Genomic DNA, 5,975 nt, shown 5'->3' on the forward strand with positions numbered 1-5,975 from the left:
CTACTATTTTTAGCTATGCAACGTAAAACTGTGTAAATTTTGGATGGTAAATTGTGTACACTAGATTTTTTATTTGGACTGTCTGTCACTTGATACTGTGCTTTAACCATGTTAGAAAAAGCAGGGATCACTGACAGTCCAGTTCACTTTTGGCAAACATGCTTGCACTCCTTGGTTGCAGTTTGGCTTTCAAAAGTGTGAACTCTAATATGTGGTTGATGGTTATTATAAACTAAAACAATGTTTATGTACACTAAATTGCATTTGAATGGCTGACAAAGTCATATGATAGGGAAAAAAATGTACCTGCTGCATTTTCTATCAATATGCTTTTTAATACACCACAGAAAAGGTGAGGTATGTTGTCTCTGGACCTCCATACTTTCTTTTTCCATGTAGTGGGTGCAACTGTGAACAAGCACTCAAACAGTGTTTATTCGTTTTTACTAGTTCACCATCTAGCATGTACAACCTTCCCTAATACAGCATTATTCTTTTAAATTGTGGTGGATGGTGCAGGCTAAAAGAAATTGAGTAGTTCATCAGTGTATAGTGCATGTGAGAGAGCCTGCAGGGTAACTGCTGACCTAATGCCTCCTCTAATAACAAAAAACCTACCAAATGCAAAGAGGGAAGCAAATGGGTTTGTGGAAAAGAGGAAGATGAGCTCCTTAGTCCTTTTTAAGATTTTGTCTATTTTTCTGATTTGCAGATATTTGAGTAGTGCAAGTCAAAATGTAGGTTTTAGTTGTTTCTCCATGTCCAAAATGTAACCTTAGCACTGTTCAAAACGAATCTGGAGATTTCCTGCATTTCTTAGTGAATGGTTACATTTTTTAAACACATATAAATTTGGAGACTCTTATAAACAAATCTGTCCAGCTGTTATACAGCTTAACAGCACTCAATAAAAACTACTTCAGGATTTAACTGTAGCTCTGTAGGAACACTTACCTCCTAATAGATCTGCAGTTATGCATTCACTAATCATTAAGGTTAAGGAAGGGAAACTGACTACCAGAAATGAAGGCTAGAATTAAAAGACCAAGACAGATGTTTTGGATAAAGACAAGAAGGTTGACATATATTATCAAATACCTGCTAAAATGTTTGGCTGAAAATAAAGCTCTTATTAATAAAGATATCCATTATATTACTTAGCATGGTAACTTGTACTTAGACAGAAGGCTGTCCACCGAGGGAAGATTCAAAAGCATCTTACTGAACAACTGCATCTTTGAGTATATAAAAATATAACTAACTGGGAAATTCCATTTTGTTAAATACCTCCAAAACATTGTCAGTGTAACAGGACTGAAGTGCCTCCAAATTTTGCATGCGACTGTATTTTCAATCTACAGTAATTAACCAGACTATCATAGGAAGGCATTGTTATGAAAATGTAACCAATAGTTGCCAAACATTCGCACATTCCATACAGACATGTGTTGTTATGAATCTAGAAAGGCAAATTAGTAGTAATTATGGTAACCACAGAAAGTTTTATTTTGTAGCTCAGGTCCTGTTTACATAGAAATAAACTCAAGTATACAGTTTTACCATCATTGTGGAACTGCTGCATATAAGCATATAGTTATTACCAGAGTAAAGTCACAAGTCATTGTCGCAGATGGTTTTACTGTTATTTTTCTTATGTGTTTTTTCCAAGTTTAGATTTTAATACAGGTTATACAGGCTAATCTTTTTATGATGTCCTCTCTTTATATTTATAACTTCTTCAGTCTATAGTGTCATATGTCTTAGATATACTTTAAAAAGTACCAAAAAGTTCACTTTGGCACTTTGAGACTAAAAATCATACGGTGTGTTGTGTACCACATTGCCATGCCTTGTTTTAATAAGTCTGTCATGTGTTTGTCTTGAGAAGCACTTTCTTTCTGGATATTTAAAAAACAAAGACTTCTTAGGTGAAAAAGGGAACAATGGCTTATTTGCACTGTTATAAGTCAGATGATGATGTCTATTATCAACTGTCAGACTGTTTTTATCATTGTTGTATCCTCATCAGCATGTTACATGACCTAAGGGAATCTGTCCTGCAGCCTGTATGAAATAAATCCTGCCTGTAAAACTTCCATGTGCTGTAATGTCAAAGATAATTTCTCTACAGACGTGCAAATTAACACACTTTTTAGTCGCATGTGGTTGGAGCAATGTGTGCTTTCTCCTTGTATTGTTAATCTGAGTCAATATTACTAATTTATACAATTTCCTCTTATCCTAAATATAAATGATCTGCCAAGAAATGTTTAATGTATAAACTGTGCTTTTTCAGTGCACTGGAGCTACAAGACTAATGTAGCCAACAGGAAGCTACTAGCTGCTGATTAGCATAGTGCAAACTGCATGCAGACGCTTGCCTTAGACTGTGCCAAGTCTCTGAAATAGACTTGCTGATGTGATTTCTGACACAGTATGATAGAGGGTGAATACATTTAAGTGAGACAAAAGGTAAAGTGGGACCTGTAAGCTTGATCTTCCACAGTTAAATGCACATTTCAGACTTGGACTTTAGACTGAAGCTTGAAGTTTACCAAATGTTTCGGTTTTTAGCTAATTTTGAGCATAACTCAAAAATGCTAGCCAGTACATGACTAGCAAACGCAACTTTGAACAGTTGTACACACATAAAATCATATTTTTTTTAGTAAAACACAAAAATTAACTGCAGAAAATGTGTTTGGTCATGACAATTCTTAATGCTACACACAGATTTTCAGACTTTACCTCAAAACAATGGGATCTAACTGCTCACCATGTGGCCATGAGGGACAGAGATGCAGTCTCACTTCCTGCTCTAAAATGCAGGAGTGTGGCTAAAATAAGGCTCTGCATATGAGCTGAAACAGTAGTGACATGAAAAAGCAGGAGAGCATTCTTTTTTAATTTTCTTTTTTTTATTATTATTTACAGAATAAAATCATGACAATTCTAAATATTTCAACTTTAATTGAGAAGAAATCCAAATTATATATTTTCAAAAAAAAATTGTGTTATTTTCACAATTTGAAATTTAAGGGTTAGGGTTTGAGACAGAGACCTCCCAAAAGACAGAAGTTAATAAATTATGATTGTCATAATCCTTTTCAATATCTAAAATATGAATACTTAATTGTTTTTAATGAGGTTCTGTTTTTCAGTTTGAACTAATTCAGTAGAATGGTCAACTTATACTTCAGTGATCACATATCATTGTGGAGTTGATGGGGTTCTGTGTTCGTGATGTCATGTTTGGCTCCATTTTGAAAGCAGGATCATGAAAATCAATGGTAAATGAAACAACAGCAATATGAAGTAAGTCATGTTAAGATTATAAAGAAGTAAAACTAGAATTAGGATTTGTAAATCTTACATATATGGAAGTGGGATGTAAAAGTATAGCAGAAAACATAAAACAAATATTTCCTAATCATTTAAAATGTTTTATTAAGCATTGTTCCCCTCTACTTTTTACTACAACATATAGGGCCAGTTTTCTGAATAGGGATTAAACCTAGTCATGGAGAGTGTTTTCCTTTTGAGGAGGCTCAAGACTAGGCTTAATCCTGTCTAGGAAACTGGCCCATTGACAAAATGTGGCAGAGTTTTACTGGTCAACTGACGCAGCCACTCAGGCTTATGGGTAAATACATTGTTATTGTGTTCATTATTGCTTCCCATGTCAATAATAACGATTTCATATCAATAGTAAGTTCTGGCCAGTACAAGTTTTCCAGAGATGCCATGCTAGACAATTTTGGTTGAAGAATTGACTCCGCAGGAATTCAGATATATAAACAATTTATGCTTATTATAACAAAATAAATGAAATATGTTCACAAAAGTATCTGTTTTGTGTTTTTCTAAGAAACGAAATCCTATCATTCTGTCTGTGTTTTGTATTTCTTGGTTTTAAGCTTTTTATAAAGGTTAGATTACATGACATTGGGATGATGATGAAAAGTGAAAAGTTATACTTCTGAAAGTGTCCTACATAACAATATTCACCCTACTGTTACCCATAAAATTCAACAAATCTACACTTTTGGTGTAGTTAGTGTGGTTCTATATAGTGTCAGAAAGGTTTTTTGTAATAATGGAAACTAAATTAAATTGTACAATAGAAATGTGGTTTTCCACTGTAAAGAAAAACCATTTATGCATTCAGCTGGTTCTATGTAGAACCATTGCCTTTCTAAAGAACGCTTTCAGGATGTATGGAAAATGTCAGGGTTCATGAGGATTGCTATTACTGTTTTTAGCTACATCCTTCTTTAAGCGCTCTTTAGTAAAGGGAATGTCTACATATAGAACTGTAACAACTCATGTTACCATTTGAATACATAAACAGTTCTTCCCTATGACGGAAAACCTGTTATATATGGTTCTTTAAAAAACATCAAGGATCTGCTATTGCTCCAAGTCCCAGAACCTTTTTGATACTATACAGAATCCTTTTTGGAGCTATATGTGTGTGTGTGTGTATATATATATATATATATATATATATATATATATATATATATATATATATATATATATAAACCCTATAATGTTCTTTAAAGAACCATAAATGGACCGGTCCAGCCAAATAGTTTAAAAGTAAGAAATTAGGGGGAAAAAACTATTTAAAAAACCAATTGAGTATTCAGACCTTAGATATTTGCAAGAATTATCTTATCTATTTAAACCCAAGACATGTATTGAGATTAACTGAGTAATAACCTAAATATATACAAAATACAAATTTAATTTTTAAATAAAAATCCCACACTTTCATACTTTCCAGTATGGAAACACAAAAGTCCAAAATAACATACTACTACACTACACATACTACACTAATGAATGGACTTCTATCGGTGGTGAACTATTTTTTAACAAACTATTTAGTACGGTAGTATGTGGTTTTGGACACAGCCAATGAGTCCACAGGCAGAGCCTTATTTTAGCCACACCCCTGCATTTTAGAGCAGGAAGTGAGACTTTATGCCTGTCCCTCATGGCCACATGGTGAGCAGTTAGATCCCATTGTTTTGAAGTAAATGTGTTCCAAAGTCTGAAAATCAGTGTCACTACTGAAACAAATATTTTATGCAATAATGTGAAGCTTTTAGTGTTTTGCTGAAAAACATTGTGATTAAATTCATGTTTGTACAACTGTTCAAAGCTGTGCTTGCTAGTTATGTACTGGCTAGTAACTGAACTAAAATTTTCCCTGATGAAACAGTCACCACTGAAACATTTGGTAAAGTTATGAATAGCATGCTCCATCATTTATTTTAATAAAATAAACATGATTAAGGTACAGGGTCACTCAAAACAAAAGGGCTTCAGTCTAAAGTCCAAGCCAGTTAAATCAAACCAATTCGGTAGAATCATCCATATAAAAGTTTTTTCCATCAGCGAGAACTATTTATGTATTCAGATGGTTCCATGAGTTGTCACGGTTCTATATAAACACTGTCCTTACTAAAGAACTAAACCCTAAAAGAACTGCTTTTTAAGGGTGCAGCTAAAAATAATAATAGCAGTCATCTTGAAGCCTGAAATTTTCCATAGCATTACTGGTATACAGAACCTCTTTTTGCTAAGATTGTATGTGATGTACTTCTGTATATTCTGTATGAGAAGCAAACTTGAAACATGTCATTTCTGAATGACCATATTTGGGGTTAGTATAGTCACTATTCCCTTAAGAACCTCAGTGAGGGCACCATGGCCCTCTGGTTGTGGATATTTGGAAGCGTTTTCTGCTTGTTGTGCAGTAAAGTAATGTGCTTATCCAAGTTGCCTAAGTGAGTATATTATCCACAGCATGGCTAAGGATTACAGCCTGAGCTATAGCTGTCCACACAGCTCCTGTATTATTTTGTTCAGATAGCCTATCAGAAGGGTGGGGTGGGTGACGATAGTTGCTGGAAGTTGGGTGGCCCCCTTCAACCCCCACTGCACTGTGAGATAAGCTCCTCTTC

This window comes from Colossoma macropomum, unplaced genomic scaffold, assembly GCF_904425465.1.
Source record: "Colossoma macropomum unplaced genomic scaffold, Colossoma_macropomum, whole genome shotgun sequence".
NCBI lineage: Eukaryota > Metazoa > Chordata > Actinopteri > Characiformes > Serrasalmidae > Colossoma > Colossoma macropomum.